We start from the raw sequence: 14,639 nt of genomic DNA, 5'->3' as shown, positions 1-14,639 counted from the left end.
GGCCCCAAGATTTCTGTTGCCATCCCTGCTGCACCCCCTAACCCTGCTCGTCTCCCTGAAGTGGAGACGGGCAGGGTCCTGCTGTCCAGCTGCCAACTGACTGGGTCATGCGTGAGTGTGAGATGCTCGCACATCCCAGTCTAATGGAGTCCCTCTTTGCCAGCGGTGAGTTTCTGGCTAGCGCCGGCAATGAAAGAGAGGGGCTCCATCTGTACAAAAAGTGTGAAAGATCCTGCAGCAGTCTGTAAGGCTGTGATACTCAGTGTCTGCAAAGCCTGCCATGTGCTCCTCTCTTCAAACAGTGAGTAACCATGGATAAACTGGCTCCTCCAACCGGCTTGCTGATGTCTGGTAACTTGTGTGAGAACTGGAAAATATTTAAGCAAAGGTTTAATGTATATATTGCTGCATGTGGAGCTGATACAGACATGTAAAATGTTGTACTTCCTGTCTGATGGTATATAACCTTTGATCAGACCCACAATGGTATACCTTCAGAAAGTTGTCTGTGGAGGACGAAACGCATCAGTACAAACTTGACACCCTGGCTACACCTTGGATTACAAACACAGGTTTTCCACTTGGACCAACTCTCCTTTCTCCTTGGACATTCATAAACTGGACATCAGAAGGGACACCACCACCTGCCAATCACTGGAGCCTTTTCTTCAAATAAGGACTGAACCATCATATCCTTAAAAACAGGATTAGTTTTCAAGCTTCCAGTCAGGTTCATGGATACCCGACATTCCAGTGACCATTCCAGTGACCATAAGTAATAAAATGGGAGATTGTGATCCTTCAAACCAGGAGAGTAAGACTGGGAACAAGTGAGATACCGTGTGTATGTATGTATATATATATATATATATATATATATATATATATATATATATATATATATATATATATATATATATATGAGATTTGCGGTGAGGCACTCGTGGCAATTATAATCCAGAACAAAGCTAGCCAACAGGAGATAGCAGCAACGTTTCAATTTATTACTTCAAATTTTCGTCAGGTTACCTGACGAAAATTTGAAGTAATAAATTGAAACGTTGCTGCTATCTCCTGTTGGCTAGCTTTGTTCTGGATTATAATTGCCACGAGTGCCTCACCGCAAATCTCCTACCAATCCTCTGTGTAGGCACCGGCGCTGCTGTTTTTGCTGTTACAAGGAGTGCCAAACCCCTGTCCTATATATATATATATATATAAATATATATATATATATATATATATATAATCTCACGGCGGCACTCAGAGGTCAGAAATAAAAGCCAAAACACACTGTATGTGTTCAACGTTTCAGTGCTGGTGCACTTTTATCAAGAACAGTGTAACGGTACACTGTTCTTGATAAAAGTGCACCAGCACTGAAACGTTAAACACATACAGTGTGTTTTGGCTTTTATTTCTCACCTCTGAGTGCCGCCGTGAGAGTGACATAGATGGATACCTGACCCCAGTTCAGGGAACTATTGGAAGGCACCAGGCAAGCAACACAAGAAGCACCAAGAAGTGCCGGCCAGACGCCCGGTGTGTGTGTGTATATATATATATATATATATATATATATATATATATATATATATATATATATATATATATATATATATATATATATATATATATATATATATATATATATATATATATATAGAGAGAGAGAGAGAACGTAGGGATTGGCACTCAGGACCGATGGGGGGATGCCGGGGTGCCTTCCACGCAGGGGTATACAATACAAGTATCCACAGAGATTCCTTTGCAGGTCCCAAAGCAGAAGAAGAGGCGGCACTCAAAACGGACTTTTTAAATCAAGCGAATCTTTGTATTAAATCATGAATAAAAGTGCAGTTCGACGACGTTTCAAGACCAAAACAACGGTCTTTTCATCAGGTCAATACAATCATTACATTGTGCAATATGTGATCACAAAAGTATCTTACCTCAGAGGAGACTATATAGACATAGAGTGTAGTAGTAGCGTGCATACAGGACGCCAGCAGCCGGTGCACAGGACTTCCGGTTTCGGCAGACCTCTCGGAGCCGCCTCCGATGGGGAGTGTCCACTCGACGTCACTATGGCCGGGCTGCCAGCAAAAAAACTGTGAATAAAAGCGTGAGAAACCAACTGTCAAAATAAACCTGGTGTGGTGAAAGCAAAAGCTACTGTTAGAGAGATAAATGTGTGAGAGGAAAAGGGAGTGGAAAATTAAAACCAAATATACAAATATACAAATATACATATATGCGAATATTTTAAACAATTACAGGCTCAAGGTAGTTAAGAGAAAGACATAGAATAATTGGTACTTAATATATAATTATATAATAATGCAGCGGGTCTAATTAATCCCGTTCGTATATGTAAGTTGCCCAAGGATTGTCTGTCCGTGCGGCAATTCAAGTACCAATTTGAATCCATTTAATCATGAAGTAACAATGAAACTGTAATCGGTCCTGAACTCCTCAGGTACCGGTGTTGAGCCAGTGTGTCTGGATTGTGAACACTCAGGTTAAGCGCTAATCTATCATTGGATGTTGTAAGGTATATAAACCAATGTAAAGTGCACATACACTATAATTATAATGGGGGTGTAGACACCAACGAAAATGTCTACCTAATCGACCTATGTGGAAGCAATAAATCTATAAAGAGCGGGATCAGGTATAGCATTACAACTAGACAATATGTATCGATCTGCATAATTAAGCAATTGTTACTGTAAGACATGCAAAATACCGTATCATGATGTTTAGAGTTATTACAAAAAAATGTTCCAAGTGAATTTTTCATTCAGTCCTTTTGGGGACAATGTATTTAACAGGTAAATCCATTTGGACTCGCACTGGGACAATTTTTTGAGGCGATCACCCCCTCTAGGGATAGGGGGAATGTGATCGATTATTTTGCAGCGCATGCTGGTAAGGGGATGTCCAAGGGCTCGGAAATGCTTTGCCACTGGTTGTTCCACACACTTGGCATCTTTTCCTGCTATAGCAGCCCGAATTGCTGCCCGATGTTGAGCCATTCTGATGCGTAAATTGCACGTCGTTTGCCCGACATACATAAGTCCACACGGACACGTTATGGTGTATATAATGAAAGGCATAATACATGTCAGCGTGTGTTGGATGTGGAATTTTTTACCGGTATGATGATTCTTTACATAAGCCCCCGGTTCCATCGAGTTGCACGTTGTGCAAGAAGGGCATCGTACACTACCACGAATTTTGGTGGGTAAAAAAGTTCCACGATTTAGAGGCATCAAATTCGTTTTTACCAACATGTCCTTGATACTTCTCCCCCTCCTGTATGCTGGCATAAGTTGTTTATTCTTCAGACAAGGCAAAGCAGGGTCACTTGTTATCATTGGCCACAGACTTTTTATCGATTTTAGAGAGGGTCTCGCATGTGGGGGTATATTTAGTAACAAATGGGATTTTCTCTCCCACAGATTTTTTATTGCTGGTTTTTAGTAAATCATCTCGAGATAATCGCAGCACCTCAGCCTTTGTCTGTAGCAATTTTTTAAGAGGGTAACCACGATCCACGAATTTTTTAATCATGTCGTCCAAGGTATCAGCCAGAATAGGTTTACTACTTGAAATTCGGGCTGCACGCAACATCTGTGATCGCGGCAGACCCCTTTACAATAGAGGGGGATGACAGCTGGAGTTTAATAGGAAAGTGTTACTGTCAGTGTCTTTGTGGAACACCGATGTACTAAAGGTGTTACCCTGTTTTGATATCTTTACATCCAAATAATGAATTGATGATGCATCCATGGTGGATGTAAATTTAATTGGGGTATCTTGGATGTTGATATTGTGGATAATATCCTTTAACTCCTCTTGTGTGCCGGTCCATAGTATCAGGAGATCGTCTATGTAGCGGCAATACATGAAAATCTTGGCTGAAATCGTGGCATTGTCAAAGAAAAATTGTTGCTCTTTTTCAAACATGTATATATTTGCTATGGCCGGTGCCACTGGGGATCCCATGGCACACCCCGTGGTTTGGATGAAATATTGGCCATTGTGGATGAAATAATTGTGGGATAACGTGTATTCAAGAAGTTGGATGAAAAGTGGAATAGGTATGAGGTTGAATTTTTTCCGTATCAAAAAAGCCTGAGTAGCTGCCAGTGCACCTGAGTGTGGAATAACAGAATAAAGATTTTTAACGTCCAATGTGCATAACTGCAGGTCTGGTGGTGGAGCTGGTAGATTCTTTAATTTATTTAGAAGCTGTGTCGTGTCTTTGAGAAATGTCGACTCCTGTGTCAACAATGGTTGCAGAAAAGAGTCCAGCCATTTGGAGACAGGATGTGCTATAGAATCGATAGCCGATATTATAGGCCTTGGAGGAGGATTTTTATCATCTTTGTGGACCTTCGGGATTGAATAAATAACCGGAATCCGAGGGTGTTCCTGAAGCAGTTTATTACGGCTTTTGTTGTCAATTTGACCCGTGTCCACAGCCTCCTGTAGTATGCCTGCCAGTTCTTTGTTGAACTTCTCTGTTGGATTCACTCGCAAGGCACAGTATGTTTCTGGATCATTTAGCAAGATGTCGAGATTTGTCACATATGTAGCTCTGTCCTGCAATACAATACCCCCGCCTTTGTCGGCGGGGCGGATAATTAGGGTGTTATCCTCTGATAGATGTTTTAAAGCATTCCGTTCCACTCTGGACATATTGTTATGGCACATTTTTTGATTAGAGTCATACTCGGTTATTGACAGGTCTAGCAGGCGATTAAAGGTCTTTAGTGTAGGGTTCGATGATGGAGGGTCAAAAGTTGTAGTCTTATTTTTTATCAAAGATGCCGGGGTATTTAATTCACTAGTTGCAGGTTTGAACTGGAAAAATTCTTTTGTTTTTAAATTTCGTTGTAAGCCATACAAAAATTGCTACAGACAAAGGCTGAGGTGCTGCGATTATCTCGAGATGATTTACTAAAAACCAGCAATAAAAAATCTGTGGGAGAGAAAATCCCATTTGTTACTAAATATACCCCCACATGCGAGACCCTCTCTAAATCGATAAAAAGTCTGTGGCCAATGATAACAAGTGACCCTGCTTTGCCTTGTCTGAAGAATAAACAACTTATGCCAGCATACAGGAGGGGGAGAAGTATCAAGGACATGTTGGTAAAAACGAATTTGATGCCTCTAAATCGTGGAACTTTTTTACCCACCAAAATTCGTGGTAGTGTACGATGCCCTTCTTGCACAACGTGCAACTCGATGGAACCGGGGGCTTATGTAAAGAATCATCATACCGGTAAAAAATTCCACATCCAACACACGCTGACATGTATTATGCCTTTCATTATATACACCATAACGTGTCCGTGTGGACTTATGTATGTCGGGCAAACGACGTGCAATTTACGCATCAGAATGGCTCAACATCGGGCAGCAATTCGGGCTGCTATAGCAGGAAAAGATGCCAAGTGTGTGGAACAACCAGTGGCAAAGCATTTCCGAGCCCTTGGACATCCCCTTACCAGCATGCGCTGCAAAATAATCGATCACATTCCCCCTATCCCTAGAGGGGGTGATCGCCTCAAAAAATTGTCCCAGTGCGAGTCCAAATGGATTTACCTGTTAAATACATTGTCCCCAAAAGGACTGAATGAAAAATTCACTTGGAACATTTTTTTGTAATAACTCTAAACATCATGATACGGTATTTTGCATGTCTTACAGTAACAATTGCTTAATTATGCAGATCGATACATATTGTCTAGTTGTAATGCTATACCTGATCCCGCTCTTTATAGATTTATTGCTTCCACATAGGTCGATTAGGTAGACATTTTCGTTGGTGTCTACACCCCCATTATAATTATAGTGTATGTGCACTTTACATTGGTTTATATACCTTACAACATCCAATGATAGATTAGCGCTTAACCTGAGTGTTCACAATCCAGACCCACTGGCTCAACACCGGTACCTGAGGAGTTCAGGACCGATTACAGTTTCATTGTTACTTCATGATTAAATGGATTCAAATTGGTACTTGAATTGCCGCACGGACAGACAATCCTTGGGCGACTTACATATACGAACGGGATTAATTAGACCCGCTGCATTATTATATAATTATATATTAAGTACCAATTATTCTATGTCTTTCTCTTAACTACCTTGAGCCTGTACTTGTTTAAAATATTCGCATATATGTATATTTGTATATTTGGTTTTAATTTTCCACTCCCTTTTCCTCTCACACATTTATCTCTCTAACAGTAGCTTTTGCTTTCACCACACCAGGTTTATTTTGACAGTTGGTTTCTCACGCTTTTATTCACAGTTTTTTCTCTGGCAGCCCGGCCATAGTGACGTCGAGTGGACACTCCCCATCGGAGGCGGCTCCGAGAGGTCTGCCGAAACCGGAAGTCCTGTGCACCGGCTGCTGGCGTCCTGTATGCACGCTACTACTACACTCTATGTCTATATAGTCTCCTCTGAGGTAAGATACTTTTGTGATCACATATTGCACAATGTAATGATTGTATTGACCTGATGAAAAGACCGTTGTTTTGGTCTTGAAACGTCGTCGAACTGCACTTTTATTCATGATTTAATACAAAGATTCACTTGATTTAAAAAGTCCGTTTTGAGTGCCGCCTCTTCTTCTGCTTTGGGACCTGCAAAGGAATCTCTGTGGATACTTGTATTATATATATATATATATATATATATATATATATATATATATATATATATATATATATATATATATATATATATATATATATATATATATATATATATATATATATATATATATATTATTTAAAGTGTTATATATTATATATCTGTTAGAATAAATATCTTTAACATGTAATACCCAATTGGTCATATTCATATTTTATGTAGCGCTCCACCACTTCTTGTCTTTTTTTCCTTGTATATTTTCTTTGGGGTCTGACCACCCCTTGGTGTGAGCAGCTAGCTCAACAAACCATCTATAAGCGCCTGTTTAGATTTTTACACCTAGGTGGTTAAACTTATTCTACTTGGTGCATGTGGAGCTGATACAGAGGCTGACAAAATGAAGGCATCCATTTTCCTCCATGTGTTAGGAGAGTATGTGCTGGACATTTTATAATACTGTAGTTTTCAGTTTGCTGAGGGGCAGAATATGGTGCTATCTTCTATAATGCAAAAGTTTGAAGATTACTTTGTTCCAAGGAAAAATGTGACATATGAAAGATATAAGTTTTTCACATGTGATCAGAAGTCTGGAGATGGATTTGATCAGTATGCTACAGAGCTGCAAAACCTGTGAGTTTGGTGATTTAAAGGATTCACTGATTAGAGATAGTATTATCTGTGGAATACCTGATAATGGACTCAGAGAGAGACTGCTGAGAGAGCAAGACTTAACACTAGACAAGGCAGTGACTATGGGCCTTATTGTAGTTCACTCTTTCTGACAAAATCCTTCTTAGATGGACAAAACCATGTGCACTGCATGTGGGGCAGATGTAACTTGTGCAGAGAGAATTCGATTTGGCTGAGTTATTTTGTTTCTGTGCAGGGTAAATACTAGCTGCTTTATTTTTACACTGCAATATAGATCTCACTTTGAAGTAAAACCCCACCCAAATCGAATTCTTTCTGCACAAGTTACATCTGCCCCACCTGTAGTGCACATGGTTTTGTCCTTCTAATGCAGCCCACACACGCACCGATCCCGGTGTGCGTTGTGGGCTAAACTAGCACACATAGCATCGCATCGTATGCCTTGTGCATACGATGTGCATGCGATGCGATGCTATGCTAGAAAAGGCTAGTACAAAAGTATGTGCAGCACATACTTTTTGTACTGTACGATGAGGTGCCGCGGGAGCGCGCACCCCATCGTACAGCATCGCACCGCCCGCATCGGTGCGTGTGTGGCCTCCTTGAAAGATTTTGTCATAAAGTGAACTAGAATAAGGCCCTATGTGCAGATCTGCAGAAATAATTAGACTTCAAGCCAAAAAGTTGCACAAGGAAGCTGATGGTGCCGTACATGTAGTGCAGAAAACAGAGCCAAGCAAACCCCCATTCTCAAGAATGAAGCAGTCTAAGCCACAGTCTAATAAGGACATTTGTAGTAGATGTGGAAATGCTCACAATCCTAAAATGTGCCCTGCTTATGGTAAAACCTGCATGAAATGTGGTAGACTTAATCACTTTGCCAAATGCTGTAAAATGAAAAGTGAAACAACCAACGTGCTTGCTGTTAAAGAAACAGGAGTTCTTTGTGAATTTCATTGAACTTTGCAGTACAGATAAGAAAGAATGGATTGTCCCTTTAACTGTGAACGAGATTGTCATTCCCTTTAAGCTTGATACTGGCGCGCAGGTGAATTTAATATTGTTTCAAGACTATAAGACTTTTAGAGTAAAACCTAAAATTCATCCAGCCAAAGTGAAAGTTACAGGGTACACTGGGGAGGAAATTCCTGTAAAAGGTACATGCTTAGTGACACTGAAATATAAGGAACAGTTTAAAACATCTCTACTGATTGTGGATAAAAATGTGCGGTACTTGTTTCCTAGCACGGCCACAAATCTTATGGATCGTGTACCTTTAGTTAAGGTACACGATCCATACGATGGACCCGATTTCCTTTGAAATCAGGTCCATTTGGCCGGCTAGGACAAAATATCGGGGGCATCGCGTCGGTCGGGACCGTTAACAATGGTCCCGACGCGACCGACGCGATGCCCGCGATTTCCCCATAGGCTTCAATGTTAAAAAATATTTTAACATTGAAATCGTGTCGGGAAAGGTAAAATATCGGGGGCATCGCGTCGGTCGGGACCATTAACATAGGTCCCGACGCGATGCCCCCGATTTTTACATAGGCTTCAATGTTAAAAGATTTTTTAACATTGAAATCCTGAAAAAATGTGAAAAATGTGAAATGGGCCAATATGACCCATTTCACATTTTAGATGTCCCCGTCGTCACCCCACGATAGACGCCAACCCGAAGCTTGGCGAGCGCAGCGAGCCCGCGAGGGGCGGCGGTGCGCGTCCTCCGACCTTTTCATTCCCCTACTATCCACGTCGGCGTGGAGTTGAGAATAGAATAGTGTGGCGAGCCCGAAGCGTGGCGAGGGGACGCGGATACCTTCACAGTTATACGCGTCCCCTCGCGGGCTTCACAGGTGTCCGTGGCGATGCGGACACCTGTGAAGTCCGCGAAGGGACGCGTTTACCTGTGAAGGTATCCGCGTCCCCTCGCGGGGCTCGCTGCGCTCGCCACGCTTCGGGCTCGGTGGCTCGCTGCGCTCGCCACACTATTCTATTCTCAACTCCACGCCGACGTGGATAGTAGGGGAATGAAAAGGTCGGAGGACGCGCACCGCCGCCCCTCGCGGGCTCGCTGCACTCGCCACGCTTCGGGTTGGCGTCTATCGTGGGGTGGGGTGTACGCCGTGACATTTGGGGGGGTTGGGAATATTTTACATTGAATCCAATGTAAAATTGGGTCCCAGGGACCCGATTTACATTTCATTCATAAAAAAAAAATCGGGTCCAAAATCGGTCGGTCGCGTCGATCGCATCGCATGCGACCAAATCGCATGCGATGCGATCGACCCGATTTTTCCGACACGACCACCCCGATGTAAATCGGTGTGGCCGTGCTAGGAAACAAGTACCAAATGTGCAACCGATTCTAGGATTAAGTTCTTGTGAGAAACTAAGCTTGCTAAAGAAAGTTTTTACGGTGACATCACAAGTAGAAGATGACTGCAAATCGATGTTTACAGAATACAGAGACTTGTTTGAATGTCTAGGTTGCTTGCCTGGAGAGCATAAAATAAATATATACACACAAGTTTCTTCTGTGATACACCCCTGTAGAAAAGTGCTGTTTGCGCTGAGAGAAAAATTGAAACAATAGTTAAATTGCATGGAAGCCTTGGGTGTGATACAGAAAGTTGATGAGCCTATTGAATGGGTAAGCTCCTTAGTAATTGTTGAAAAGAAAAATGGACAACTCAGAATACCCCAGAGATTTAAACAAAGCTATCAAACGAGATGAAATCATGTCGCAATTTGCGGGAGCAAAATGGTTCAGTAAATTCAACGTATCTTCAGGATTCTGGCAAATGAAGCTAGATGAGGCCAGCTCAAAGCTTTGTATATTTAATACACCAGAAGGTCGATACAGATTTCTTTGACTACCATATGTAATTTTGTCTGCTCCAGAAGTATATCACAAAAAGATGCACATGATTTTTGAACATATTCCAGGTGTTGAAACAATGATGGGTGACATTATTGTCTGGGGATCTACAAAGGATGAGCATGATTCTAGATTGAGACAAGTAATGGAACTTGTCAAGAAAGTTAAACAAGGACAAATGTGAATTTGGCGTGGCTACACTTCCCTTTATGGGCGATCTGGTTTCGGATCAAGGTGTAAAACCAGACCCAAGGAAAATATCAGCCATAGTGAACATGCAACGTCGTAACAACAAAGACTATGGGCCTTATTCTGGTTGGTGCGGTTATGGTTATGTCCGCGTGCGTTCGTTCCGCCGATGTTTTGTGTTTGCGCATGTGGAGAGGCTTATCTGCGCATGTGCGAAAGGGACATACGTCCAAATTCCGCATGAATTGTTTACACTACGAACAGGGGGAGGAGAGGGGCGTGAAGGGCTGTTTGGGCTCATTACCATATGTGTACACCCCGCGTTGCCTGACCACTCGGGCCTGCATTCGATGGTCTGCGACCATTGAATGATGGGGGAGGTTCCCAGAGATTGAAGAGAAATCCACTCGTGCTCCGTGCGGTCAGCGGCTTACCGCATTCGGACGCAGTGAGCGATCCTTACGAAAGGCGGGGTTTAGGACGCTCATCCTGGCCGCATATTCGGATCCGGCCGCACCAACCAGAATAAGGCCCTATGTCAGAAGATTCCTAGGAATGATTACTTACTTAGAAAAGTTTATTTCTCAACTCTCTAAACGAACAGCCTCTCTTAGATGGTTGTTGGACAAAGATAACGAGTGGATGTGGTCACATGAACAAGTAGAAAGTTGGCAAAACTTGAAACAGATCATTACAGAGCAACCAGTGCTAAAATTATTTGATCCTGCGAAAAGAATAAGAATTTCAGAAGATGCTTCGCAATTTGGCCTAGGCTCAGTGTTGTTACAAGAACATGAGGATACATGGCAACCAGTAATCTATGCATCAAGAGCACTGACAAGTGCTGAAACAAGGTATGCTCAGATAGAAAAAGAACTTATAGCGATCACATATGCATGTGAGCGATTTCATCAATTTGTGTATGGTCAAACATTTACAGTGGAAACTGACCACAAGCCATTGGTAGCTATCATGACTAAATCATTACATGAGAATTCAACGAATGCTGATCAGACTATAGAAACATGATGTACACTTGCTGTACTGTCCCGGTAAATACATGTGCATCGCTGATACACTTTCTCGTGCTGTAGACAAAAGTGAAGGTTCCAAAAGTCTGATGGATGAAGAGATAGACGCCTATGTTAATTTGATAAAATTTTGATCTTAGCTTTTCTACCAGTGTCTCTTGTAAGACAAGAACAGATACGGAAAGAAAATGAGACAGATGACACAATGAAAGTGTTGAAAGATATTATTCTGAAAGGTTGGCCAGCAGAAAAACATGCGTGCCCGCTGTCTATTCATAATTATTGTATGTACCGCAGTGACCTTACAGTTGTCGATGGTATTATTTACAAAGGCAATAGGTTTGTCAAACCTGCACGACTAAGAAAAACTATACTGTGCAAGATACATGAAGGCCACTTAGGAGAATAAAAATGTAAGCGGAGAGCACATGAAGTTCTGTTTGGCCAAGAATGAACCAAGCATAGCACAGACTACAGCTACATGTGAATTATGTCTCACGTATAGACCAAAACAACAAGTCGAGCCACTGAGTCCTCATGCAGTGCCAGAAAGACCGTACCAGAAAGCTGGTGCAGATTTGTTTGATTGTAATGGGAAAACTTACATTGTCGTGACTGATTATTACTCTAACTACCATGAGGTGAAGACACTACATACAACTAATAGTAAAGCCATAATCAATTGCATGAAGTCAATCTTTGCAAGACATGGTGTTCCTATGGAAGTGTTCACTGACAATGGTCCTCAGTTTTCCAGTGCTGAATTTAGACAATTTGCTGATGAGTGGGAATATTTCCATACTACGTCAAGTCCCCACTATCCATGCTCAAATGGGTTGGTGGAAAGTTCAGTAAAAACTGTAAAGAGTCTCATGAAAAAAACCCAAGAAGGTGAAGAAGATTTGTACAAAAGTCTTTTGATCTACCGCAGTACACCTTTACAGAATGGGCTTTTTCCTGCACAAATGCTGATGGGAAGGAGGATTAGAGCAAATATCCCGATACATGATGAACTGCTTGATACACATAACTCAGAGTTGGTCAGACTGAGTAAGGAGCGTCAACAGGCGACAGAAACTGTTCCATGACAGGTGAACAAAAAGCTTATCTGACCAAGTCCGTCTCACAGATCATGAGAAGTATTTGGGTGTAGAACGGTATTGTGCAAGCACAAGCAGCACCAAGATCTTATACTATACGTACAGAGCATGGAACGGAAGTAAGAAGAAATCTGGTGGATTTAAGTTCTCAACCTAACCATAATGAAGACAACATGACTGAAGAATATCCTTCATCTGACATGTATGATGATCCTGATAATGGTGAACAAACCACGATTCTAGAAAGGTCCAACATGGTCGATGAAGAACAGACTGTGTATGAAAGACCCAAAAGGAAAATACACAGACCTGAGAGACTCATTGAAACGTGTTAGATGATGTTCTTAATATGATGTTGTTAATTGTTGCATTGAAGCGTACAGGGCTTATCTTAAAAGAAAAGAGGATGTGATGTTAGTGTATTAGAATGCTTAATATTTGTAGACACTCCCTTACTAATATGTGTAAGCCTGAATCTTCGGTGATTGTCTCTAGGACCAGAGGAATGCTGGGAAGTGGGTGTTCCTGAGGCAGTGTGTCTGGAGTTGGATGGAATAAAACAGCACAGCCGTGAACTCACATGTCTATGTGTCCTTATGAATGGATTTACAAACATATGAACAAGACATGCTCCTCCCCTTTAGAATGTAAGTAGCCATGAGCAGGGTCATCTCCCCTCATGTTCTTTTTAATTTCATACTTAGACTATCACATAGCCCACAGTTTCAGCCACCCTGATGCTTATCTGAGTGTCGGGTTCACTGATGCAGTAATGTTTATATACCTTCTACTTACCTTGCATTGTCTTGTAATGTAAATCAGTGTTTTTCTTTTTTTGATCATTTGTTTATATACTCTGTAAGAACTTCAGAACCCTCTTGTGCCCTATAAATAAAGGATAATGTCAATAATTTTACACCAGTTTACGTATCCCGGCTAGGGAAGCCAATCCCGGGGCATTTTTTCAATCCCGGGATTGAAAAATGCTCAATCCCAGGATCCCGAGATTGGCTTCCCTAATTAAAGAAACGAGGCCAGGAGCCGGGCGGGCTGAGTGCGGCTGAAAGCATGCGCAGTATAATCTTAAAATCCCAGAAACTATGGTGCCAAATCCCTGGATCCCACCGATCTCGATACCGGGATTGGCCACCCTATTCCCGGTATTTTGGATGCCAGCGTTTCTATTACCGACTGTGGCATACTTATAGTAAAAATGCTGATGGGCTCGGAAGGCATCCTAACCCTAATTCCTACCCTCTAACCCTCAATTTTAGCCTAGCCTTACCCGCCCAGCAGCCTGATCCTAAGTCTCCCCGCTAATGACTAGCCCTTCCCTCCCCGCAGCCTAACTCTAACCTCCCCTTATAGGTGAATAAACCCTAACCCCTCTCCCTGCAGACTAACCCTAACCTTACTCTCCCCATAGCCTAACCTAAGTCCCCTACTAGTGCCTTGCCCTAACCCCCCTTCCCTGGGCACCCAGCAGCTAGCCCCTCATACTTACCGATTCAGATTTACAGCGCTACTGTTGTGAGGGAGGTCGGAATACCCGCATCGGTATACTGACCCCTGGAGGTTAGGAGCAGCAGAAACCTATTATTATATAGGATTAAATTATTGGAAGCCCAAATGTTATTTCATAGATTCTACCCATTTCAAACAATTCTATGCATCTTTATCACACACATAACTGAAAAGCAATTACAGGATCCTGATTGAATGCTTGTATTTTGAGACAAAAGCAACACCTTATCAATTATGCATTATTTGTCTCTGTTTTCTAAATATTTAACTTTCTGTTACCATGGACCCTGTTTCTATAATGCCATTAGGCTGCAGATAAACAAGTTATGATATAATGAATTGAAAGTAAATGCAGTGTAACAATTTGAAGGAAAGACACATGTACAGTATTCTTAGGCTAGTATTAAAAGGATATACATTCAAAACCACTTCTAATATTTGTACTGTAAATGATCACCAGACTTGTTAGTGTTGGTTATATCCAGCTAGGGCAGGTAACCTTTTCAATGGATAATACTGTACATTAAATTATCACAATGAGTGCATCATTTGCCAATCATTTAATATGAAGTTGTTTTT

The 14,639-nt window shown here is 41.7% G+C and overlaps 1 protein-coding gene across 5 annotated transcripts in view; it reads left to right on the top strand.

Annotated features, from left to right (window-relative positions):
- LOC146072531 (proto-oncogene Mas-like) overlaps positions 1-14,639 on the top strand; it is a 156,957-nt gene that overhangs the window by 12,116 nt on the left and 130,202 nt on the right. For 3 of the 5 annotated variants that reach the window (XM_083179750.1, XM_083179755.1, XM_083179749.1), the window contains one exon: positions 13,032-13,183. The exons of the other annotated variants lie outside the window; for them this stretch is intronic. The gene's annotated coding sequence lies outside the window, so the exon portion shown is untranslated. The remainder of the gene's footprint in view (positions 1-13,031; positions 13,184-14,639) is intronic. 5 annotated transcript variants of the gene reach the window in all.

This window comes from Crinia signifera, chromosome 4, assembly GCF_055691185.1.
Source record: "Crinia signifera chromosome 4, ASM5569118v1, whole genome shotgun sequence".
Classification (NCBI taxonomy): Eukaryota; Metazoa; Chordata; class Amphibia; order Anura; family Myobatrachidae; genus Crinia; species Crinia signifera.
The sequence above is the reverse complement of the archived record's forward strand: the minus strand, read 5'-3'. Positions and strand labels throughout refer to the sequence as shown.